The sequence below is a fragment of the Nipponia nippon genome, unplaced genomic scaffold (genome assembly GCF_047370975.1).
Source record: "Nipponia nippon isolate SJK-2023a ecotype South Korea unplaced genomic scaffold, ASM4737097v1 scaffold_5, whole genome shotgun sequence".
Classification (NCBI taxonomy): domain Eukaryota; kingdom Metazoa; phylum Chordata; class Aves; order Pelecaniformes; family Threskiornithidae; genus Nipponia; species Nipponia nippon.
The window spans coordinates 22,427,902-22,453,994 of record NW_028262369.1 but is presented as its reverse complement, the minus strand read 5'-3'; the positions used below and the strand labels follow the sequence as shown (position 1 = coordinate 22,453,994).

At 46.3% G+C, this 26,093-nt stretch overlaps 1 protein-coding gene and 2 long non-coding RNA genes across 3 annotated transcripts in view; 1 reads left to right on the top strand and 2 right to left on the bottom strand.

Annotated features, from left to right (window-relative positions):
• Positions 1-30: 30 nt before the first annotated feature.
• On the bottom strand, positions 31-3,923 carry LOC148052084 (uncharacterized). Its single transcript, XR_015699228.1, has 3 exons — positions 3,724-3,923; positions 1,694-1,800; positions 31-825 (listed from the first exon to the last, which is right to left on the bottom strand). It is a non-coding gene; the product is annotated as an uncharacterized LOC148052084 (long non-coding RNA).
• A 10,005-nt stretch (positions 3,924-13,928) lies between these two features.
• On the bottom strand, positions 13,929-18,212 carry LOC148052083 (uncharacterized). The gene is made up of 3 exons (XR_015699229.1): positions 18,078-18,212; positions 17,860-18,002; positions 13,929-14,012 (listed from the first exon to the last, which is right to left on the bottom strand). It is a non-coding gene; the product is annotated as an uncharacterized LOC148052083 (long non-coding RNA).
• Positions 18,213-18,442: 230 nt separating this feature from the next.
• The window catches only part of PDE4B (phosphodiesterase 4B), a 221,018-nt gene continuing 213,367 nt past the window's right edge, over positions 18,443-26,093 (top strand). Inside the window, exon 1 of the mRNA XM_087734351.1 lies at positions 18,443-18,686. The gene's annotated coding sequence lies outside the window, so the exon portion shown is untranslated. The remainder of the gene's footprint in view (positions 18,687-26,093) is intronic.

Genomic DNA, 26,093 nt, shown 5'->3' with positions numbered 1-26,093 from the left:
TATCCAGTAACTCTGTAAAGGCAGGAGCACCGTTAACTGTGGGACCAATCAGCTGAGTGAACCAGTGAAGGCTTTCCTGGGAACATGGGAAAACGCAGGAGTTAATCTTCTGTCCCCCATCATGCAGGACTCTCATGTGCCTCAGAGCTGATGGCTGGAGAGCATTTGCAGCCTGGACCTGCTGTGGTGCCTGCAGCCGTGCTCGAGGGTTGCTATGTTAAAAAAGAAGGGCAGAACGTCTTCCCTCGATGGAAGTTGGTAGATGTCCAGATACTGCCACCTGTGGGAGTCCAGCCTGTCCTCCTGGGTGCCTCTCTGCCATCCCAATTGTTTTTTTTTTTCCTAATGGCCAGAGCAAGTGCTGCTCCTTAGAAAAACAAATCGATGTGGTATTTACAAAAATCCCTGCTGTGAATGTAAGCAATACTGCAAATATTAGCTGATCTCGTCTGCTTTTAAGATGATTTTAAGCATAATTACTGTAGAACCAAGAAATTTAATCCCTTAATGTGGGCATGCCTTTTTGGAAGCAACCTCCACACCATGTCTCTAATCCCTAAGTTTCTGATAGTGCAGGTGAACCCAGGTCCTGACCCATAGTGAAGGGCAGGACACAGCTGTAGGAGTTTATTGAATAAATACTTCCTAAAACCGACTCTCAGTCTGGCATTTTCACCCGTATTGAATGGACATTCAACCTCGCTCTTCACCTTTCTTCACTCTTGTATAAAGCCAAAATCTGCATATCTTGCATCCACCATCTGCTGCCGTCTGCCTCTGCCCTGGTCTCCAGTTACGGTTTCGGCTCCTGCGGGCCGCATCTGCCTTTGAGAGAGGAAACGAAGAGCTGGGGTCAGTTACTGCGTTCTTTTCTCCTCGTTATTTTTTTCCCCTCAACTTCCAGTCAATTCATTTGTTTAATAAAGCTGAGTATTTCCCATGCCATGTTAGATAACAGTGTGTTATTCTGTTTTTACAGTGGTCTCCTCCTTTCACAGGGCAGCCAATACATGTGTTTTACGCAGGAGCAAAATCTCATTTGCTTGTTCCTGGGTGAGACAAAGATGGGCAGGTACGGTGCCTGGGCAAAGGCATTTTGTAAGGTAATTTTGGAGGGTTGTTTTCCCTGCAGAGCTGCAAGCGGACAGCCCTCCTGCCTTTTCTCCGGGGCTTCGTGTCCGGTCCCCTGTGTCACGAGAAGGGCTGGAGCAGCGGGCGCCCGGCCGGCTGCGCGTGCCGAGCAGCTCCTCTTCTGTCAGGGTTGGATTTCGGTTGTCGGAGGCCTGAGACTCAATTCCCCCTCAAGGTACTGGGGAGATGCTCCCCGCCCACAGCAACGGAGTTTTGCTTGTGCCAGTAGTGAGTTTGAGTGTTAATTTTTAAGAGTAGATACAGCGCTGTTAAGTACACAGGAACTCTAAATGCTATACACCAATTCCATCTGCAATCAGGCCCATTTCTTATGAAAGACAGTGAGATTTAAATACACTATTACACATTTAGAATTAAAGCTATCAGAGGAGAAAAACTTTGGCACTAATCTCCTAAGGAAGATTTTTCCTGACAGCTGGAGTGTTGTAGCCAGAATCGGAGCTCCCACTCACTTCAAACTGACCCTCCGCTGAGGCAGCGGGTGCCAAGGGACAGAGCTGTTCCACCCAGCGAAGGGCTGGCAGGAGAGGTTGATACCTACCAGGAGTTGGGTACTCGGAGCTGTCTGGAACAGAACGGAGCCTGGAGTCCGCGCTTGGTGCCTCTGCTGGGCTCCAGCCCCGTCTTGGCAAAAGACCTGGGAAGTCCCTGCCAAGAAACAGGGAGAAAGTAGGGAACAGGGTCAGACCGTGGTCTGCATCAGAGGGAGAGGGTTGCTGGGGCCGAGGCGGGTTTCAGCTGATGACCTTCATCTTCCCCTCTGGACTGACACAGTCCCTTCCAGCCACGGCCGCGCCGGGGCTCGGTGCCTGGGAGAGCCGAAGGGCCTCGCCTGCCCTGGGGCACGGCAAGGGAAGAGAAACGCTGCAGAAAAGCTTTTTGGAGCGTCCTAACAGCACGGAGCCACCGTAAACCTGGGGCTTGGCTGCAGGAGTAACCCAGCAGAGTTTCCATTTGCTTCTAATAGTGAAGCTCTTAATGCTTTCCCATAAATATACCTGTGCCTTTGCTACAAATAATTTGGTGTTAATTCCCAGTAAAGTTGGTCATTTTGCAGAGAGATGGGGTTTTTGCCATGGCTCCATACGCACCAGGAAAGGCCTTTTCACTTTAAACTGGACAAGCAATCAGGAGGAACCACGTGCAGCTTCTGAAGTCCGTATTAAGCCCTAATATTAAGCTCTTGCAAATTAATTTTGAAGGGCATTCAGGAGTATAGCTCATTTATCTAAGAAAATTAATCATCAAATGTGTCATTATTCCTTTTACATGTCACTTGCAGCTAAATGCCCTTTTTTTTTTTAAACTGCAATCGATGTTTGAAGCAGCAAGAAACTGGTTTTCGTATTTTGTACATTTGTAGATTGTTAGTCTGTCTTTGAGCCATTGATCTGTGCAATCAGCCTTGGGTTTAAAAGCTTGCAGTAAAGCACGGTTTGTGTTTTTCTTTTCCCCTTGTATAAACTGTGAACTAATTTCTTTTTCTGTATGTGTCTTTTACTTCTGGAGCATTTACAGTAATTATTTCCCGCTGATGAGAGTCTAACGTGAAACACCACTTTCTAACAGTGTCAGAGTAATTTTGTAATTATTTTTGTGAACAAAATGTTTATTGTTGATGTTACTGGTGAATAGGTGTTTGCCTGTGGTAGCGAACCTTTGCCTAGGGCGGGAGCCAGCAGCCTGTGAGAGGCAGGCCTGCCCGCCTGCCATTTCCCACTGAGGAACTCGGTCAACAACGTGCTGCTTAAATTGGGAACACCTTTAGCGTTTCACTTTGCAGTTTACTGGAACTGGACCTTGAAGAGGCCAGAGTTGTATAATAAATAACATTTCTCTCAGCTGGCTCTTGAAACGTAACGTGCCGTTGTCCCGCAGCGTCCCTCGCTGGGCGGCCGCGGCGCCGGCTTGCGCAGCAGGTCCCCGTGCAGCCGAACGCAGGGCAGAGCTCGGAGGAATCAGGGACAGGTGTCCCGCTTCTGCGAGGATGGATGATCTTAAGGTCTTTTGCAGCCTAAATGATTCTCTGATTCTATGACCTGGTTCTCCTGTGCCCCTGCCTCAAGCACAGGACTAACTGATGTAAAGAGCAGATTTCTTGCCCTTGTCCCTGCCCGAATCCCTCCTTCGTTAGTGCGGCCGGCACAGCACATGTAACCTGCTTGGTGTCTGCTCTGGTTTTTGGCATTTCCCTCCCTGCTTTGAGTGAAATAGTCTCCTGGGATGAGATGCCGCAGGTTGTCCCTGTTATTTTGTGAAAGCTGACAAATGCATCGCTGTGAGCAGCCCCTGCCCCACAGTCACAGAGCCCAGGCTGATTGGTGACAGAAATGGCAACACGAAGCCCTCGAGCACCCTGAAAAGCCACCAAGTCCCATGGGAGCTGGGTTGTCCCCATCTCCTCTTCCCCGCTCACGCCTTTGCCCAAGGAGCCATTGCCACCTGCCGGCTGCTGCCCGGGCTGGGGCTCCGTGGGGAAGGAGCCCCCATGTCCTCACCCGAGTTATTTTACTTTACGAACCCCATGGCCTTTCTTTGCCCTGCGACCAAGCGAGTGCCTGGCGTACTCACCCGCTCATCTGCTGCAAGGTCCTGCTTTATGTATGGGCCTGCCCCCCGGGAACTGTCTGGTCCCTGTGGGCACCACGGAGCCCGGGAGGACACGCCAGGCGTGACCAGCCTGGGTGGCACCCCTCTGCCCCGGGAAGCACGGAGGATCAACGGGTCACTTTTTTCTGGACATGCAAGGAGAAGTCCTGTGATGCAAGCAGGATTTGCAGCTGGATGCTGGAGGGGAAGAGGGACCAATGGAGATGAGCAATGAAACATTGACAGTTGTTTTTTTTCCTAAAGAATACATCGCTAGTTTGTTGTGGGCTGGGTTGTTGGGAGTTTTTGCCTTTAAATAAACACAGAAGAGGTAAAATTACCTCTTTGAGGTAAAGGTATTTCTTTTACAGCCTCTGTCTCTCCGACAGCTGTGTCGTGCTCCCGTGAGAGGGACAGTGTCTGTCCCCGCTGGGCACTCACACATGGAGGCTCTCTCTGCTGCAGAGGGGGAAGGTCTCGTGTTTTTCTCATGTCTCTCAATAAAATCCCTGGTGCTGCCCAGAGTCTGCAGCTCTCCAGGTGGCTGAGCCCATCCTACCTGCTCGCCTGCCGGTCCCCTGCCCAGGCGAAGTCTGGGGCTGAGCTTGCCCTCGCCCGCCAGCTGTCCTTACCAAAACCTTCACCGCCAGCTGCAGGAGAGCAGGGCTGGTCCTGCTGAGGGACAACGCCGCTGATCCGTGGGGATGGGGAGGCAGGAGGAGACAGGACACGCTCCTTTTATGTGTCTCTCTGCAAAAAAAATAAATACAATGTGTGCTGGGGAGGAGTATTGATTTTTGGAGATTTCAATCTAATGTATTCTAAGGTTCTCTGTAATAAATACTACAATATGATGCACTTCCGGAGTGTGTTTTTGTAGTTATTTGAATATTCTGAGTAATAATATTCTACACAAATATTACGGTTGGTTTTATTCTACTTTATTATAGTTTTAGCACAGTAAACTACTACTGTCACTAACATAAGTTATCCCTACTGGCAAGCGTAGGGAGATGGCAACATGACAGGGTACGGCCAGAGCACCACGGCTTTGGAGGCTGTGTCGCATTTACGGGGGTAATGAGCGCTGTCTCTGTGACTGCGCTGTGTCTGTCTTTCTGCGGTTTATATTTAGAATACCTGCAGGTGAAATTTGGTGAAGCGGGTAGTCACTGGCCTCACCAGGCTTCCATCGCCTGGCAAGTTAGGCAAATTAACCCGCGGGCACCAGCTGGGGCCAAGCTGCTGAGTCCAGACGGCTATTCCTGTACCTCCTTTCTGCACAGAATTCCTACTTAATTTCCTCGATTCCTCTTTGCGGGGCGGTGGTTCCCCGAGCCTGCAGGGCACCCTCGCCTCCCGCCGCAGAGGGGGCGGAGGATCCGGCCCCTGGTCCGACGCCGGGCTGCCAGGGGAGCTGGTGGCTGGGGGATGGCGTCGCGGAGCGGAGAAGCGATGTCCCGGCTGCCTGCAGCCGCTCTGCAGCCCCGCTCTCGCCCGCTTGCTCTGTTTTGCGTGGGTCGCCGCCGGCCGGGGGCAAAGGAGACCCCCCCCCGCCGAGCATCCCTGCATCTCTCCGAGAGAGGGGGGCTGACTTACTGTTGCTGCTGCCAGTGCGATCGCTTCCGTCCCGTTAAATCTCAGTGTGCCAGCTCAGCGAGTGTTTTATGATAATAACACAAAATGACTTTTATTTAATACAATCGCCAGCCTCATAGGACACTCCAAGAGTCTTTAGCCTGTCAGTGAGCTACTGGCCCCCAAATCCACGCGGGCAGGAGGGACCCCGTTTCTCGCTGTCTGCAAGAGCTCAGCAGCTCGGTTGTACAACCTGCCCTCCCACCGAACGCGCAGGCAGGGGTGGAGGGGTGCCTGACACACCTGGACAGGCTGGAGAAACGACAGGAACCTCATGAAGTTCAACAAAGAAAAATGCAAAGTCCTGCACTGGGGAGGAATCACCCCCCAGCACAAGCACCAGTACAGGGTGGGCACCAACGGGCTGGAAAGCAGCTCTGCGGAGAAGGACCTGGGGGTCCTGGTGGACGCCAAGCTGACCGTGAGCCAGCCATGGGCTCCGGGGGCAAGGGAGTCCCCCAGCACCCTGGGCTGCGTTCAGAGCACTGCCAGCAGGTTGAGGGAGGTGATTTAAAAACACAGAAGTGAGCAATACATGCTTCCAATAGTTACCCAGACTGTGATTCTGCTGGGGATATTCCAGTTTATGCATTTCTTATTGCAGAAAAAGTAATTAAAATGCAGGTTTCTCGTATGAACTTCTGTAAGAGGAAGGATCCCATTCCTCCAGTCCTCGTCCTGCTGGGAAAGCAACAAGAATTAATTTTGTCAAGGCTTGAATGAAATCCACAGGCCCTGGTGTGCATACAGATTCTTCCACAAACCACTGAGATTTCAGCACTTGACCCGGTGGCCAGATGCTGCCGTTCCCAACGACGGGGTGGCAGAATTGTGGCTCTCACAATGGAGCGCTGCGCTACTGGCACGCAGCCCCAGGGAGACCAAAAGGACCCGCAAAAATAATTTCCTTTCAAGACGAGCCAAACTGGAAATACGCAGCACCCTCGTGGATGGAAAACCGCTTGGTTTTGGCAGGTGTCATTCTGTTCGCTAATTATCCTAAACAAAAGAAAAGTGAATTGTCTGTGTGAGACTCTAATTAATTACTACCCATCAGGAGCTTCTTATGCAAGAGCTGTCATCAGCAAAGCAGGGAAAGGCACTGAGAAACTCTCACTAGGAGATCTGAAAATTAGTCCTGATGGCTTATGAAATAATGCGGTGTCCTGCTGTTAGGGAATGAATGGAAAAACAAATGATGAAGAGAGATGGAGGAAAGGAGATCCTGGGGGGGGCTTTTAATGTTGATGAAAAGCCTTGGACATTGAGGTCTCTGGGCTGTGTGGAGCCTGTGTATGATAAAGGTCACGGCAGTGCACACCTCTGTCTGCATTTCAGCTGTAATTAGAGTGTCTTGTCTTGCCTTTCTTACCACCAGCAATGCGTAGTGCCTTTTTGCGCAGTCCTAGATGGGTCTTTTCTGAATGCAAATGGAGCTCATTTCCTATCCCTGAAAATTACTTTCAAAACATCCATTTATGTCTTTAAACCTGAGCACAGCATTAAGGACAGAAAACAAACACAAAACTTTCTGCTGCTACTTTTACAAAGCTGCTTCTCAGCAAAGAAACTCATTTCGATATTGAAACCAACGGCTTGTCAGCTGTGTCGCTTTGTGAAGAAGAATGGATGTGATGGGAAAGCCAAGGAACAGACTCTCTGTTAACTCTCCCAAATCAAAGCTGGCAAGGCAGTGCTGGGAGACTTGTACATAGGTGGGCAGGAGATGCAGCGCGGGCTGGAACTTGTGCTGGAAAGAAACACTCAGAGACTTATTTCAAGCTTCAAATGATGATTAAAGATCTGGGCCAGAAGAGCCTGGCAGCGAAATAATTATTTAGTCTTCCGCCTGCCTAATGTCAGAAGCGAGTTGCAGGACCTGATGCTGTTTTGCTAGAACAGCTTGCCATCCCTCTGCTTTCAGTTGTGTGGTCATGCAAACACCAGCTGAAGAGCTGTGCAGCCGCTGCTGCGGGCTAAGCGGGGACCGACTCGCTCCTCAGCTCTGGGACCAGGCGAGCGCCCTGTCGGGGGGCTCGGGCCTCCGCTCCCTTTCTGCACTGTGCACCGTCCTGCACGACCTGGCAATTCCTGCTGGCTGGAGCAGGAGGAAAGACGGCTACGGAGAGACTTCTTCCTACAACTATATCTAAGATGAAGCATGTTTGCTGGGTTTCTTTTTGTTTTCAATCCACAGGATTTTGAAATGCACTCTGAAAACACAGACAACATTTTATTTGCATCTTGTCTTATAACTGCAGGTCACTTTTACTCTTTTTCCGATCAGTTGGATATGAAAATAGATGTTGAATTGGGAGCCCTGTCCTTATCACTCTATGATGACTAACATCCAATTTCCTATCTGGGGTTTTAATAGATTGCTCTCTAAAGCTGCTGCTGAAGCAGCTGCTCCTACGTTCTTGCATCAGCAAGGTTAAAACTGCATTAGCTTTTGCAGAGATCTAAGTTCAGCATATCTGAAGATATATTTCAATGCAAGTGCTGCTTTGTGACACCTTCACGGTGCTGCCCAGAATCACTAAGTAGTGACAGCGACCAGAAACACAAGCCAGGCTGCTGTCAGTGGCTGAGGCAAACGAGAAGGGCCAAATGCCAGCAAGAAACGTCGTCTTCACAACCCACCTGGCTGTAATGAGCAAAGGAAGGAAAAAATTCTACTTTGATGATGACTCGGACAGCATGGGTTTGGACGAACAGATTTTGCCCCACATTTTCTAAGCTGACCATGGACCTGCAGCATCCATTGCTAAAACCCCCTGTTCTGCTTGCTCCATCACCAGCAGACACAAACCAGCTGGCCCTGTGTTTAGCACTCCACTCTGCTACTGTTGAATCTACAGGAAAATACAAGGGACCTTCAGAGAGCAAATATTTCCACTGCTGCCACGTATGTTAGCAAAACAAATAATTAGAATTGAGTTCAATATACACCGTTCAGATCACAACCTGAATCTTGTCTTGCCTGCCCTTAAAAGGGGTCAGAGATATGGCTGACATTCATCACTCTAAACAGCTGTTGTTTATTTTATCTTGTTTTCTTCTAACTTCTTTTTGTTGGATCGGTTATTGTCAGGCTAATACATAGAAGGTTTTCTTGTTTTAAAAATTTGCTCTGTTTTTCGTAGGCAAAATGTAGTGTGTGAAAGACAGCGGGACTTTTCTTGCCAATTTGAGAGCCTTTTTCACACTCCAAAAAATCACAGGGTTAGGGTCTAAAGTCTAAATGGCTACTGCTTTGGTACGTTTTAGAGACCTGATGTTAATTAGCTGAGCCTAGTAAATTAATTGGTTTGTAATATTGGTTATGTTAGTGGAGTTGTACCCTGGCTGAATTAGACACATTTCTTGGACAAGATTTTCTAAATCTAGTGAAAAACCTAGAGGCAAACAAGAAAGCTAAATAAGACCGTATCTTTGTAAGCCTCCTTACATGGAGAAAAATCACTTCCTTGTGCATTTACCAGATTAACCCTACAGATCGTGTAGCTGTCGTCTTTAGCCAGAGTGTTACTGCTAGACCAGGAGCACTTGTTCAGGCTTGCTCCCTGTGCTGACACAGAGCAGTCCCCCAAGAGAAGAAGGCTGGGCTGCAACCGCTGACACCGCCGTGCAAATATTGCCTGTCCACACAGTCCTTCCGCCAGTGGCTGTGGGTTATTGAGGACTTCAGAGGTTTGTGCACGAGATGTGGCTTACCTGGGCTGCACTCTGGATTTGTGAGTTTGTGTCTTTGCGTGCACAGGCAACGGCAACAAAATCTTGTACTGCAGGCTGAGCTGGATATGAGCTGCAGAAAAGAAGCGAAGAAAAACACCTTGTAAGGAATATTGGATGACAGTAATGGGCGCTGGCAGTCTGCATACAACACTGAGCAAGCCAGAGGACACGGGTTACAGCAGACAGCGGCCTGTGCCCTATTTACGACATATAGTGACCTGGAAGAAGAAAAGCAGAAGGTTGGCTCAAATCATTGAAAGACTATGATTCCTAAGGAGAATGATGTCATCAGTCAAGATGAACAACTGGAAAAAGGGATGAGAAGCAGGGGAGCACTAACAGCCAGCACAAAGGGACACGTTCATCCTGCTGCTGAATTTATCTCGGGAAAAACCCTGCAATGTACCCATCTAATTGTAGCCCTTAACAGGCAATTTGGAGCCATCCATTCTTCAGGGCTGATCAAAGCACATCGAGAGCTGAAGGAAAGAAGTGTGAAGTGGTAGGAACCTGTCATCTAGACACCTTATGGATTTCCAAGACAAAGTGTCACAGGTCAGTTTACAGACATTTGTCTGGACTCAGACTTACAGATCAAGACATGAAAAAGGAGGCCAAAGCCTGTGGAGGAAGTGCCTGTTTCATTACATGCAGTAGTGCAAAAGATGGGATGAGACTGCTGTACGTGCCTCGTGCTTATGATAGAGAGTGACCCTGATGTGGTTCTTGTCATTTTTCCTGGTAGCAAAAGAGAGCAAATCACTCTGCAAGGCACGGGCACATGTGAGAAATGGAAAGGAGGGCCCTGATCAGCCTCACCTGGAGCCTCCATCCACACCCCCTGCCCAGGGCTCTATTTAAGCTCAGCCCTGGACCTTCAGCCCTTGCTTGGGCTGTGCTGGAGGAGCACTTGTCTGTGCTTCTGTCACAGCTTTACATGGCCACGGACCCTGCTGATCCCAGCTTGTGGGCTGGCTTCACCTCAGGCCTGTCTCATTGCTACAGATCTGCCCAGCAATCACTGAGCTGCATCTCTCCTAGTTACTGGACCTGATCCAGCCAGAACCTTGGGATGGAGGCTTGGAAGTCTGCCTGGAGGAATGGTGAGGTAGTGAGGTCCATGTTAGAATGAAACAGGCATAAATCTCATAAAATGCAATAGCTGAGTTTTTTTAGATCACTTAAAATGATTTTTCCTAAGCAGCTGCAAGGAAATGGTATGCAGAATAGATGATTTGGATGAGCATATATCTAGTTTGGGTTGGTGATTTGCAAATATCCTGCCAGAAAAACTACAGTGTGAACAGAATCATGGAATAATGGAGGTGGGGAGGGCCCTCTGCGGACTGTCTAGTCCAACCCCCTGCTTAAAGCAGGGTCAGCTAGGGCAGCCTGCCCAGGACTGTGTCCAGTTGGGTTTTGGTAGTTGAACAAGTTTAAGGTATAATTTGCAGAAGCATTATTTTCCTCTATGAAGAATGGGTTGTGCAAGAATCATCACTTGAGATTTCTACAATTGATGTGGGAAGAGAAAGGCCTGCTGAGAGAATGGGTTGAAACTTCATTGAAATTTGTGGTTGTAACTATCTGTTAAGGATAAACGATCTTAAACCTGTGTTTCATAGTAGTACTGAGCCTTTAATATTATTTCAAGCTAAACCTATTTTCTTATTTTGTGTAAAATATTAATGTTTAATTAAGTGGTTGGATTACTAGCACTTTATAAGATCAAACACTTCCCAACAGATGAAGAATGCTAGCTTTAATGTCAAGACTTACTTAATTTCTTGTACATGTATTACTTGTGATCCCATCAGTTTATTAGATGGAACTTTAGCTGGTTCCTTCATAAAATACAAGGACCTTCCAGCCTTAGCTGTTATACAAGAGAAGAGTGGCTATTTTTTCCACAGAATTCATCAACATCTAGCCAACAGACCAGCCCTCCCTCCTACAGTTTTATAAACTGGGCTGGATGCATCAGCACTTGGGTTTTAGGCTGCCAGCCAGTGAGTCCTCGCTGGGAGGATTAGAATTACTCACCAACAGGTTTCCCTGCAAGTGTCAGCTGTGACCCTGACCACCACTTTCCACTCTGACCCTCTTGGGGATTTAGATATTCATCAAAGGCTCGGTTGAGTGAATCAGCTCTGTGTCTGACAGTCTTGTCAATTAATACTGCCTGGCTGAGGGGGAGGAAGAGGAGTGAAGTGCGGGCACTTACCAGTGTCCACCACCAAGGCTGCGGAGGAGCTACAGCGCACTGGCTAAGTGACATAGGCTTCTTCCTTTCTCAATACTTTGCTTGAACGAAACAGTCTCGTCCTGTCCTCCCTGCAAAAGCCAGTACCTGATCCCTTGGGGGCAGGGCTAAGGTGGTACCTTTTTGGGCCTGTTATGAAAGCTGTTCAACCTTCAACTGAATCAATGGGAACACCCAGCTTTTCCAAAACAGGGTGCAGAATAATCCACCTTCCTGCTGATACTTTTATCTGCTCTGTTACATATATTTTATAGGGCATCCAGTGCTTCCCAGCTAATGTCTGTGATGATGTGCCAGGGCTAAGAATTCCCCCAATGCCCAGCCTCCCTCTTAGAGCCCAGTCTACAGAGAAAAATGGGCATCTGAGCCATCTCAGCCTCACATCCCAGGAAGCATTTAACATTACTTTTGCACTGAAATGCTGTTGTCTTTAACCAAAATATTATTACAAATCCTTTCATGCCATGTTGTGGTTTAATCCCAGCTGGCAGTCGAGCACTGCACAGCCACCACTGCTTCCTATTGCTACCTGACATCCTGATCGCTGCAAGCTACACCTGCATGCTGGTTTATAAATGAGAAATTCCTGCGGTTCCATTCCTCAGCTTTGCTTTAGGGCTGTGTGGAATGTGGGCTGTCTTTAAAAACTACATTGCATTTTAGCAGATTTTTAAATTAATAAAATGAGCTTCAGTGGTTTAGTAAGCTACTGCCCTTTTCATACAGAAAGCTAGTTTGTCTTTTCTGGGGAAGCTAGCGTGTTGGGTGGTGGGGCTGCCTGGATTGCTCTGTTTATCTGTTTACAGGCATGGTTTGGGAATCCATAGCAGTCTTCTCATCCATTCATGAGAGTGAAAAGACTGATTAACAGCCTCCCAAATGAAGTTTTGAAGGGATAGGAAGTGCATCCTTCACAGCACAGCTACCTTTCATGCATTTCTCACAAATGGGTTTCTAGTAATACTGCAAGGAAGCTAAGCAGGGATGGAGTGCCTGCCCTGCACCTTGTCCCCGTTTGCTCAGTCTGTCTTCTCTCAGCTCCTGAAAGCAAAAGCAACAGTTCTTCTAGTTCTGGTATTAAACATGGAGGGTAAATTTCATTGCCTGATCACAGGAGCACAGATAGCATCTGTTATACCCCATTTAATTCCCCTCTATTTGATGTATATGAGCTTCTTCAGCTGTTTCAGCTGCAGTGGAAGGACAGAGATGGGAGCACAAACATTCATTAATTCTGCTCAATGAATTAATTCATTGATCTCTTGCCGTATTTGTTTCCTTCCCCTATTTCCATACTGTCCTATTAATTTCCTAGCAGTCTGCAGCCTCCCATCAGTTTTCACCTGAATTCCTTTTTCTGGTACCAAGGCCTTTATGGAAGAGGAGAGGAGATGACAAAGCCATTTGGGTTTTATGAAATGAGGGCACAGAGGAAAGAAGACAATTGTGGGGGGAGGTACTGGCCATCTTCTCTGCTTGGTGTTGGGAGTACCAAGAAATCTCATGATCCTCTCTGAGAAGAATAATTTTGGGGGGGGGAGTGGGGGGAAACAAACCAAGAACAAATCCAGAAGGCTGCGCAAAGTATCACAAAATGGGAACTATCTTCTCAGTGGAAGTTCTGGGGCTGCGCGGCCTGGTAGGGGAGTGGTGGAGGGTGTAGGAACCGCAAAACCTTTCTGCCAGTGATGTCCTTTGTGGTGCAACCCAAACCAGCTAACCAGCAAAGAAGAGATTGGGGAGGGAAGTAATTTCACCTTAGAGACAGAAAAATTTTCCTTTTTCTTTTGGCAGTGGAGTAAGGGCTGTGTTCCCCTTCGCTTCCCCTTATTTTTAGCATGGCTAATATCAGCCATCCTCATTCAGACCACATTTGTTTTTACTCCCTTTCTATTTTAATAGGAAAAATACCTTCTTTTTACTGTTTTGACAGTACCTCACTGAAGCCATTTATTCTATTCTGTACAAGCTCTCCTACCACATTTATCGCCGAAGTATCTGAGTCCATTAAGCAAAATGACTAACATCTCCCAGGTTATTTTTTTTTTCTGTCTCCTCAGAAAAGAAAAAAAGGATGCAACAGCATCCTATTTTGGTAAGCGGGACTTTCTCCCCATCCTCTCCCCCAATATACATTGTTCTATTTTTTTACAGCAGAGAAAATAAAGCCCAAGAAATGTACATGTCACATGGAGCAATAATTGGTGACACATTTATTAATGATATTTGCTTCTTGGTTCATTCCATATCTTCAGATTTGATCCTGAGACAGTTCTACTTTCTGGCCACAAAGCCATACCCTCCACTGACCAGCAGTAATGAAGGTGTCTGCAATATTCTTCATCCCACTGGGCTTTTGGCTACGGTGGGCTTGCAGCACAGAGCAATAGGAAGGTCAGAACCCTGCACTTGATTTTGTTTTACGGGGAACTTGAGTAGAGTCCAGGATGGTTACCAGTGCCGCTGGGGCGATGTTCTGCAATGTCCTGTATGCTAGCTGGAGTTCCTGCAGTGCTGTGAGCTTCCTTCCCAGCTGCATCACCTTGCTGTACTTGAACTGAGAGGTGACAAAGGCCTGAATAATTGCAGCCAAGTCATACACCAGAATGGAACAGAAATGGTAAGAGGTCACCTGGAGATGATGAAAAGCATTACTCAGACTGGTAAATGAGAGCTCAGTGTCAACAACTCATCCAAAAATACTCCCAAGTCCCTGCCTGAACTGACCACTTGTGCATCAGCTCTAGACTGTTGGCACCCGAGTGTTTACCATCAGATGTCTGTCCATGGACTGCTATGGGACCTTGTAAGTGAAAGGAAGGAACGCAGTCCTGTTACTGTGAAATAGCTGTCCCCCTTCAGAAAGCATTCAAAGCTTTGTAGTGTATTATCCTGCCAACTCCTATATGGAAGGCAGTGTGATCCCGAGGTCAAACATTTAAGCATGAAGTGACCCTGGGGAATGAGAACAGATGTCTCCCTCTTACCTACTGAGAGGAGGAGACCAATTCATCACTGCCAGTAAAACTGTTTCATCTCCATTCCTTGGCCTAAATTTGTGCTGAGCTGTGAATATTAGCTTGAGAGAGACATGCTTGGAGGTGGCCTTTGGGCAGCTTCTCTGTGGACTGTCACAGGAATGGGGAGGTTTCACCATTAACAGTAGCTGGATAACCTGATGTGCCACAAGTGGGAACCGTCAGGATTTGCCTGACTACTGTGTGTTTAAGAGTTAAATAGATGCCTGTGGGGAATGACAAAGGCATTGATCATCTAGTATTGGTCAGTGTAAGTCACTTGTAACCTTTTCACAAGGCTGGCAGGGTATCAGTCAGGTTTATGGTTAAGTCCCTTAGGATGTTTAGAGCTTCTTGATAATGGAAAATTTGCGCTCATGAATGGTATTTGGTAAATATTAGTACATCAGTGTAAGAACAGTAAGCTTTGCAGCTTTTGGTATTCAGTTCTAATGCAGATTATGAGCGCTCAGGGCCGGTGGAATATCTTAATGCCATGGATGACTTCTTGAAGTTGACTTGGCAGATTCAGTGGAGGAAGATATGAATAACACAGCCTGTGATACGATCACAGCGTGAGCTCTAAGGAGTTTCTTAATTTCATCCTCCCTGTATCAGCCTTTGCTATCAGCGTTTGAGTGGCTTTCTGACATCCTATTGGAAAGAGAGCTGTGAAGAGAGGAGGATCATTTCAGTCTGCTGCTGCAAGCTAACATGCAGCAGTACTGACCAGGTCCTCCTCCCATCAGGGTGAAGCACTGCTGTCTGTTATTAGGCTTTGAACATCGTCACTGTTTGTGAATTGTTGACTGAATCAGGATTACTGATACTTCTTGTTGCCAGGGAGTTAAAAGATAGTATGTGCTGCCTGAAGACTGTGGGGGACTAAAAGCAAGATTTAATTTTCCTGGCCTTGTAGTCTAGAAGGTAAGGGTTTCTTTTAGCCGTGTGAGAATTTTGTGTCCTGATGTAACTTATGTGTTCAGTGCTTACAGTTAAGAAACAACTCTCCTAAATACTCCATACCTAACAACCAAGGATTTGCCTGAACCTAAACCACAGAGATTAAATCTAGAATCTAGGGAAGGGTTGCTGAACCTGACCTCGCTGTAGAGTTTCACAAAGTTTAACACCCTTGCACATCAGACTCTTGATCAGATTTCTTACACACGAGACTCTGACCAAGGCAGCATACAGCGGTGGGGGAAAAATCACCTTGCTTCTTTCTTACTGCTCCTGCATGCTATTGAAATGCTACAAATGCTTTTGCAGCCCAAATTTTGTAAAAGGTATTGGCATGTTTTGAGAGGCCTAGAAAAAAATTGTAAAAATGTGTGAAAAGTGAAGAAAATGCTATGTATAATGAATTTGAAGAGTTTGATCTACTTGGCTTATCAAAAAGTGGATTAAGCAGTGACTTGATTAATTTTTGGTTTAGCAGGGAAGGGCACAAGAACCATTGTTTGAAAGCTGAAGTGAAACAAGTTCAAATCAGAGTGTTAAGTACATTATTTTATTGTTGTCAGTGAGCAACCAGAGGAATAGACTGCTAAGTGGTGACTTCTCTGTTCTATCTTCTCACCCAGGCTGGGTGACTAGGAGATAAGCTTTAGTCAAATACACAATACTGAGCAGGAGGAAACTGGTGAAAGGTAATGGCCTATGAAGTACAGAAGGTCAGATTGGATCTGGTACTGGTCTAGCTTGCCTCTTTTGGAGGCATTAGGACTTGTGTGCCATATTCTTTCCCAAAAGCACATCCTTCACGTGACAAAAATGAAGGTGTTCTCTACCTAAGGGTGAGGCTTAGGGCAGGGAAAGCCTGTGTATTGGTGCAGATTGGTATGTGCCCATCCATGTGGGGCAGTGTATGGGGCTGTAAGCCACCCCAGCGCTTTCAGACCTACAGTGCCATCCTCACCAGGGCTTGCGGAGGCTCACAGCTCTGTCTCAAGCAGGGCTCCTGCACATGCTGCCATGCAGCCTGCTTTGGCCACTGCTGCTTTGCACAGGGGTGAACTATCCCTGGGCAGCTCCTTAGTAAAGTGGTATGGCACCAAGTTGCCTTCCTCTGCAGGAACTGGAGATGGTTGCAGAAGCAAGGGTCTAGCTGGCTGCTCTGCAAGGTGATAGCTCCTGTTTCTGCCAAAACTCAGATGGAGTCCCTGTTGCCCCAGCCTCTGGGATCTTGCTTTTGTGTGAGACAACAAAGTTCAGCTCTTGTGACTAAACATAAGCATCCTTAGTTCCACATCCAACCATGACATTGGGAAGAGTTGTCCAATACAGTTGTGCAAATCTTCCTTTTTTTGGGACTTCAGAATTGATAGGCTAGTAAATGCCTAATAGCAATATTTTACTGGCAAAGGAAAGGATGAGGTGATAAGTTATAATGGTGCAAAACATTCCACAGAAATGCTTTTTAGTTGCTTTAAAAATTCTGGCACTATAGCATCATGTATTCATGGAGGTTGCCTTTCTTCTGTATGCTTGTTTGCAATATGAAGTAATGAAGGAAATACAGTATATCCCCATAAATCATCATGTGAATTACAACTGTTAGCAGTCTTAAACTTTTTTTACACTACATGCACAGAAATAAATTTGCCCTTATTTGGGGAGGGTAGCGGAAAATTGAACTTTTGTTGATAATTAGTTTTATATTTTGTATATGCTAAAAAGCAACTCCTGCATAGTACAGAAATCTATCAAGCAGTTATTAACTCTTAGTTTTACCACAATGTAACTGAATAGCTCTACAGACAATCTTTTTTCTTCTTTATGATTAAGTGGTACAAAACTTTCATTCAGTATTGTTCTTTTACACTGCACTGCATAAAGACTGGTTTATCAAGATCTGGTATGGTCTGTACTATGAGTCTGTGGGATACTAGGCTATGGGATGGTACTTGAGCAAGAATTACAACACAGCAGCCTTCTGTTTGGTTTTCAGAGGCTTTAGTCATTAATCCCTGGAAAAAATCAAGGGTCTATGTATCATCTACAAATAGCGAGTTAACTCTTAATTCAAAAGGTTTTATAATGAATACATTTTATTTTTGTATTCTGGATTCTGAAGTTTTGGGAGTCGGAGCAGGTTCTTTAAGCCTTTTAAATGCTGTTCCTCAACAGTGAAGACTAGAAACTTCCTCTTTTAAAATATGAACTAAGTTCTTCACATAATTATTCCAGAAAGTTGGCCTTTTATAAAGACAGGAAACACCCAAAGATCTCCCGTTACTGTTAGGATCAAACAGAAGTTCCTACTGTAATGAAACCATATGAAATGAGTTATCCTTATCTTCCACATCGTGGGTGTTTGGGGGTGGTGTGACCAGCCAGTGGCTTTCGCATACAGATGTGAGACACTGCTGCTGCACGTTTAATGTAAGCAGCTGCTTGTTTGCCAGCCGGGCCAAGTTATGCTGGCATGGCTTTCCACGTGTATACAGTTGTGCATACCTTCCAGGGGACCGGTGGTGCCTCTGCCATGGCCGTGCTGGGGCGTCCTCTGCTGCACGCCTTAGGCTGTGGGGTGCTGAGGGCAATGTTTCCTAAGGCAGGCCCTCAAAGTGCCATGCACTGCTGCTTCTCCTGCTCTGCCCCTATGGATGCAAAGATAAACTGGCTTTCTGCTTTATTCCTGGGTAATTTGCAGCAGACCTTCTCTCAAAGCTCACCTTTGCCCAGCAGGGCTGTTGGCCCGAAGGGTGTCAGTGCGCCTCACCGATGGCTGCCCGTCCCGGAGGGCTGAAGGGGGGACACCCCCATGGCTCCCCCGGCGGGCGGTGCTGGGCCTGGGCTCCCACGCAGCGCAGGGCCGAAGGCTCCAGAGGGCCCCCCCCCCGGCACTGCCGCCCCCCTCGCAGCGGCCGCTGCGGGTCCGCTCGGCCGCAGCTCCCACCGGCCTGAAGGCCGGCCCGCCGCCGCTCGCCCCTCGGGCCGCCCCGCCCGGCGGGCGGGAAGCGGGGCGCTGAGGCGAGCCCGCCCCGCGCCCACAGGGGAAGCGCCGCTCCCGCCCGGCAGCGCGGGGAGGGGAGCGGAGCGGGGCGCAGCCGAGCCGAGCCGCCGGCGCAGCCCTGGCAGGTGGTGGCCCCGATAGCTCCGCCGCGCTAAGCCGCCGCCGCCGCTCCCTGCTCGCGTCCCGCTGCCATTGCCGGCGCCGGCTGGGGAGAGCGGCGGAGCCATGGAGCGCTGAGGAGCCGTGGCGAGCGGGGCTGACGGGGAACCTGCGCCGCGGCGGGGAGAGCGGCAGAGCCCGCGGAAACGACGCCGGGCTGCCGGCGAAGGTAAGCGCTCCCCGGCTCCCTGCCCGCCGCTCCGGGGCGGCAGCGGCGCTGGGCTGCCGCCTGCGCCTCGCCGCCGCTCGCCTCCCCCGGCCGCCGCCGGGGCCGGGTCTCTGTCAGCCCCCGGCGCAGGAGGGACGGGGCGGGGGCCGCCGCCCGCCGGGGGTCGGTGCGGTGCCCCGCCCTGGGGTGCCGGTGGCGGAGGGCGCCGTGGGGCTGGGACCTGGTGGGTGCCCGGGGTTGGGCTAGTTGGGGTGCGCGGCGTCGCCACCTGCGCGCAGCAGGTTTGATTGAGGAAAACATCGTCACTTGCGGGTTGTTTCGGTGGTTTCAGTAAGTTTTGTCATATTGAATCACATGGCGTTAAGAATTGGTAGTTTTAAAAAAAACAAGGTTGTGTTTTTTCTAAAGAGGGACTATGTAATTTAATTGGTTTTTTTTTTTAATTATTTTCTTGCATTTTTTCCCAATTTCTGTTGGATTTACTCATTTTATTTTGGACGCGTTAAGGCTGTCTCATCACAGCATCGTGTTTCATTTAAACGCACGTCCAGGAGTGGTATTCTCCCCGTGCGGTGCCACCGGCAGTGGGCCGGCGATGCCGTGCCATGCCTCCACCTCTGAAACGGGTCAGGAGTCAGCTGTAGCTCCAAAGTGATCTGCAGCCTTGGGTCCTCGTACCTTCTTGTTGGGTCAACCCTCCCAGCGTTAATTTCTCTGTCACATATTCTCTTCCAGGCTTTACTGCTATGCATCATGTTCAGTAACATGTGGTTTGAGTCAGTTTGTTTTTTCTGATTCTCCTTTTCTCAGTTCGGTGCCTGGTGGGAGTTGTGAGTTTAGAGAGGATCTGGAAGTTGAGTGTTTCCTCTGCGTAGCTACACATCAGCTCTGAGGCAAGAGCTGCCTGCAAGCCCATGGGGTGCCATGCAGGAGAGCAGAGAGGGGTGCCGCTTTCACCTCCTGGGGTGAAAGCTGAGGAGTGATAAATCAGCTCTGATAGGCAACGAGCTATTTTCTCTAGGTCTCTCGGGGTGGAATGTAGCCACAGAGGTAAGGAGTTGTTTTGTGTGGTGCTTAACATCTGCTGCAATAGAAAATATCCCAAGAGGTCACCAACACTGAAGAGAGAATTCCTGATAGATTTGTGAGTTATCTTAACAGCAGAATTTGTACAATGCTTTTTATTTTTTCCCTCTGAAATTCTGATGTCCAGAGGAAGCAGCAGTGAATAAGCTGAATAATTGCATTTGCACATTTTTAAATCCAATGAAACAGAGAACTTTTTATACCACTTTGAGAGAGACGCTCGTGTGCTGTGTCCCTCGCTATCGGCTCCAGAGATGGTGGCCAGATTGTAAACAAATCTCTGGTTTATAAATCATCTAGAATCTAAAGCTCTTTAGTACAAAGGGTGCTTTTCTGGTACGCTGTTAAGTATACTGGCTGCATATAGCAGATTATTCATTGTAATTATCTGTTTCTCCTGTCATCTAATCTATTTTAGTATGTTTCGATGTGCCTGCTCAAGTACTGCAGGTACCCCATATCTTACTTTATTCTAATCTTTGGACATTTTAGATTCCAGTAAACCATTTTTAGTGTAATGCTTAAACATGAACCTGAAGTAAAATACAAGATTCAGCCTTGTTGGCTGCTTCTTCCAAAAACATATTCAGGTTGAATTTGCATCCAGGTGCAAAAATTCAAGCAAAGTCTACTCTGTGTCATGGAGATAAGTGGTATACCAAATCCTGATCCGAAGCTATTTTGATATATGTGGGTAGGAACCTTTTGTCATTTTCTGGTAGTAAATAGGGTGCTACCTTTTGCAAGGACAGCCTCTCCTCTTCCTAGCTAGGTTGCAAAAACTCTTCATTGATCTTTGTGCCTTCTGGTTACTGCAGTTTCCTTCTTTGCAGTTACTTTTGTACCAGTATGTGCCTTTGTATATTTGATGAAAATGTCACTGTCCAAACCATTTTCCATACCTGTTGGTCTGACCGTGCTGAACGTAATCATTAGATCCTTCTGCTCCTTCCTCTCTTGCTGCTCTGAAGTACCGTGAAAGTGCTACAGAGAGTTACGCTGCTTTGTTCGTCGTCTTTCGCTTTTCCAGGTGCTCACCAGCCCCTCTGTTTGCTCGGCGATGGCAGCTTTGTGTCCCAGACCTTCCTATTCTTCCCCAACCACCCCTGTACTTACTTCCCACCTCTTTCCAACTCACATGGAGGCCTCTCCTTATTCAGCATTCAAATCCTTACTCAAGAGTCTGACTTATCTATCAGGAAACTTATAACAGACTGTCTGACTAATCGTCGCTGTGAACGGTAGTCTTGTTTAAAAAGTCGTTACAACCGACTATCTTGAATTTCCATATTTGAAATGGATAGCCACGGATAGGTTTGTAAAATCCTTCCTAAAATGGCAATTTTAAGCGCTGACAAGTTGGACCAGTTGGGATGATTTGTTTTACCCAAACAACCCTGCCCTGGAGTGATCCAAGCAGTGCAAGCTATCCCCAGTATAGATGTGGGTAGTTCTTAAGCATTGAGAAAAACAGTGACAAAATGGTGTGTAGAGATACCTTTATTTGTTTAAATTAAATACCTATTATGGAGAAAATAAAGCATATAAATCTTTACGCTAGTTCCATCAGTAAATGAAATTGTATAATTACGGCAGTAGGATAAATATAGCCTTAGCAGATGGAAAAAAATATTAGAAAGGCGTAGAACGAATGACGATGTGAAAGAACTCCCCTAAACTTGAAGGCTATTGGAAACAGACGTGTGTCTACAGACATTAAATATTGCTTCTTAAGAAAAAGTATATTAATCTGATGTTATTACTTGTGCTCTGGTTCTTTTCCTCCTGTATTTCTCTTAGTTTAGAGAATTAAAATAATTTGTCAGCTTCACTTTCAGATTCTTGCTGCTGCAATGTTTTGGTTTCAGGCAATACAGAGGAATGGTTATTTAGCTGTTTTAGGTAAAACATTTTAGCTGAATTTCTTTAATTATGAAAATATTTTTCAGCTTTAAAAACTTGTTTTTACAAAAAAAGGACAAATTGATAGTATCACGTTCCTTGCTAAAAACATGCATGAAAGGCCTGTTTCTGTTTTCTGTTACTGCTGTTCTGTGAGTGTAAAATGCCATTGGTTCTGTTTGTCTGTAAGCCCTACATGCCATTACATCTCAAATAGTTTAAGAGTATATCCCTTATTTGGGTTAACATATTAGAGAGCGTATGATGAAGGGTATAGAGAAGGTAAGTTAAGAACCTTTTTCCTGGTCATACAATATAAGAACAAGTAGGCATGCAGTGAAATTGAAAAATTGAAGACTTAATTTTCTTTTCAATAGATGTATAATTAGACTGAGGGACTATTTGCCAGAGTGTTCTTGAAGCACAGAGCTTGGCTAGATCCAGAATAATTTCTGTAAATCACAGAAGTATCCAGAAGTATGAAAAACTTTCCAAATACTAAAAAGACAATTTTGAGGAGCTGTAGAAAAGATGTAAATATTTATCCTTCATAGCTAAAGCCAGTCTCTGAGAAATAAGGCTTGGAGGAAACTTTCTAGGAGAGCAGATTATTCTACGTCTGCCTACAGTGGAATTTCTTGCACTTTCTGTTGAAGCATCTGGCGTTACTGTCGGTGATGAGAAAATAGATTAGTGGATGATGATGGATTAGATCTGTGGCTATTCAGATGCTTAAAAAGTGTAATTCTGTAAGTGCACATGTGCACTTTGAGTTTGGCACTTTCTCATGTTTGTGCACTTAACAATACACTTTGTTTATTAATAAGTCAGGGGAAGAAGAACCAGAAAATTCCCCTGTAGTTGTCTTTGCTTCTCCCTTTTCTTTCTGTCTGTGTGGGTTTTTTGTGTGTATGGTTTGTGGGATTTTTTTTTTTTCCTCCCCTTCATCCATCTCTCTTTCCTGAATGTTCTCTCCTCTTTGGAAGCCAAGCCAAGAGTGTTATATATATATATATATATATTTGCCAATGGGGAATGAGGAGGCAAGTGGAACCAAAAGCTACGTCATGGGCTTTGTGCATGTGATGGCGTTTGACAGCATCCTTCAGCCTATGCCTTTTCTTTCACCTGCTGAGAGGTGGCCGGCAGGCAGAGAGAGGGGAGAGAAGATGTCCCATTATGGGGAGAGGCGTTGTCAGGTGTGGGTAGGACACTGATAATACATTTCCATGAGGGCAACCAGGGTTGCTTATTGTTGGTACGGGAGCTGTGAAACCAGGCTGTGACAAACTGAGACGTAGGATCTGGAGGGGTCTGTGCAGGTTCAGAGCCTGGAAGAAGTAGGGACAATCTTGGTGGTACTGAAAATTTAGGTTGGGAATTGGGACAGTGTAGACCAAAGGTATTGTACAGAGTGAGTTATTTTATATAGAAAAAAGGTAGCTTATTTGGGGTAGAATTATAAAGCTCAGTACCTTATGGGCTGAACATCTTTACTGTTAAATCGTTAGAAGAGTTGAGAGACAGATAAGAGTTGGTGCTAGCACAAACAAATGGTTTATGATGGGCTGTGGGACAGTGAAATGAGGCTGGATTGGATTTGGCGTTTGGGCTCAGGATGACGTGGGTGGGTGATATGGAGTTACTGTTGGCTTAGGTGAAGTTAGAGTAGATTCCGGTGGGGTGGGAGCAGCTGAGAGTTCAGTGCAACATGGCATAAAAAGCCACTGGAAGAGAGATGAGATCTGTCACAAGCTTATGTGTTTTTCCCCGCATGTAGAAACACTACATGTAGTACTGTGACTAAAATTAGGGTTAGGGATTGGCAAGCTGTGGATTGATGTCTGTTTCTTTCTGTATCACCAATAAGGGCCGATACTAGCAGGAGGAAATGCCTTGAAGGATGAGTCTTGACTAGATGGTGGTTAAAGCCACAGATAGGTCTAGGGTTGAGTTTCCGAGCTTGGATTTGGAAATGGGAGCAGCTAACATGCTAAGAAATGTGCTAAATTATGGTCCTTAAACTGTGATGGCAGGAGCCAAGTAGGCAACTGTCTTTTGATGGGCTCTGAAGATGACCAGCCTTGCTGAGTTGGAATTAAGATCCAAGTTTCCATTAAAACTTGCTATGCTTAGATGTTTCCTGTCAGGCAGTCTTCCTTGCCAGCAGCAATGTAAGGACTGCTTTCCTGTCCCAGCAAGTGGAGTCAGCTCTAAGGTTTTTTGAGCCTTCATTCCATGAAGGATTCCATCCAGCCCTTGGTGTAGCCATACTGACCCTTCCTTACCAGTAAACCAAGCCATTTGTCCCTTGCCTCGCTGGCTTTAGCCTTAGGAATAAATGTAGATGTTCCTTTCAGAGACTCAAATCACAGGTTTAACTAGAGCAGTCCTGCCCCTGTGGAATGTTTGCTATCCAACATTAAACATAGTGTGTCGGCACCTTTTGTGCCCTGCACTAGAGGCTCCTTCAAACCAGGCCGTGGAGGCCATCTTGGGGAAGCTAGAGCCCAAGGTATGTCCTGTCTGGGCACTTACAAGGAAGATGAACTTCATCAGAAAGAGCTGCAAGCTTAATGAATTTTTGTGTCATTGGAGACTTTAAATCCTTATTACTACTCTTCAGAGGTATTTTCCTCTCTCTTTGCATTCTATTTTCTGAAAATGAAAGCACTAAGCTGACTGAGTCTTCTTAAGTTTCTTTTTATAATTGAAACACTAGTTAATTCAGAGGACCTTTCCTTCTCGGGTGGTTGAAAACCTCTGTGATTTCACTGTTGGTTGACCAAGAAATCTTACAGCAGTTCTGTTTTCCTGTGGGCTGTAGGTAATTTGATGAAATACCAGTATTTCAGTGTGTGAAGTATTTTATCATATGTTAAATGAGATTCTGATAACAGAAAAGCAGCGGAAGCCACCAGGATCCTTTGCAATACATCAGAGAAGTTGAGGTGACTGATGTTCTCTTTGTTTCTTGGAGAGTCAAAAGTGATGCCTAGAAGAGGACGGAAAACCTCCTCAGAGGTTTTGCTTTATGTTGAAGGTCTAAGCTACCTTTCAATGGGAGCATGAGCATGCAAACTACTAGAAGACATTTTTGAGAAATATTTGAATGTCATTTGTTGAAATCCACTTCATTTGCAAACAGCTGCCTCTTGAGAATGTTAAACTGACCTGACTTAGCTGCTAAACAGTTAACAGGTACTCATTTGCTGTCTAATTATTTGCAGCACAGCTGATAATACCCTACTTTTGACCTGGTTGTGAGCAGCAGATTTTGCAGGGAACAGCAGCTATTTGTGGTAAAACGTATGCCTCCAAACATGAAGTGTTAGTGAGCAGCAGCAGAACTAGAATGGCTATAGTTAATACATAACAGGTAATAAAAAGTTGAGTAAAAGGGTAACCAAGCAGCAGGTACTAATACCTTTTCTATCTAATACTTTTCAACTTGCACAAACTAGGACAGGGGTTGTTGGTGTGATGTTTGCAATGAAAGAATTATTTTGCACTAGATATTCAAGGCGTATGTTGTAAAAGAACACACAGAGCAGAAGCTCTGTTCTGTGAGTAAAGAAGTAGGAAGAGAGAAGAGGGGAAAGAGAGGTCATCTAAAATAAATTCAAGAAAACAATATGAAGACTACAGAGAGCTGGGCAAGCATGGCAGAGTGGGGAGCAGCTAACAAGCTGATGCTGTAGGGTGGCTTCATAAGTCATGTCTGGAAGAGAAGTCATCTCTGCTCTCCTAAACACAGAAGGAAACTGGACCTGTTGGCAACGTTTTAGAGACAATATTCTGCTGAGGTCGTTACCTGTTTTGTACAGACGAAGATACCTCAGCGAAGCTGCAAAAGATAGCTAGAGTCAGAGCTTAATGCCAGGATTTTCTCCTCAGTATTCTTTTAGATGTTTTTTGTTTATAACAGTGTTTCTGAACTTGTAAACAAGAAGTTGACCCTTTCCTTTGCTCAAATAAATAACCATGATATTTTCATTTTTGTTTTTGCCTGGGGTCCTGAGTGAACTCAGGTGCCACTGACACTCAGAAGAAACAATGTTTCTTCTGGAAACTAATCCAAATAAAGTGACTGTCTGCAGCATACAAGAAGTCTGGGAGTTGGAGCCATAGTGTTTTCTCACGGATGCGTAAGAATCGGTTTTGGGACATAAACTACAAAATGACAAGAAAAAAAAGGGGAGAAATTTCCCTTGATGGGGGAGAACCTTCTCTAACCTTCTTGTTGCTAAACAAAGCTTAACATCTGAGTCATGCAGATTTATGTGGATTGAATGCTTTCTGCCTGCAAGATGGTCAGCAAGTGAAAAATTACTTCAGAGCGTTGGCTGAAGGAACAGTACTATGCTTAGATTGAAAAATAAATTCTTGCAATTGATTTTTGTTTCATTCATGCTTTTG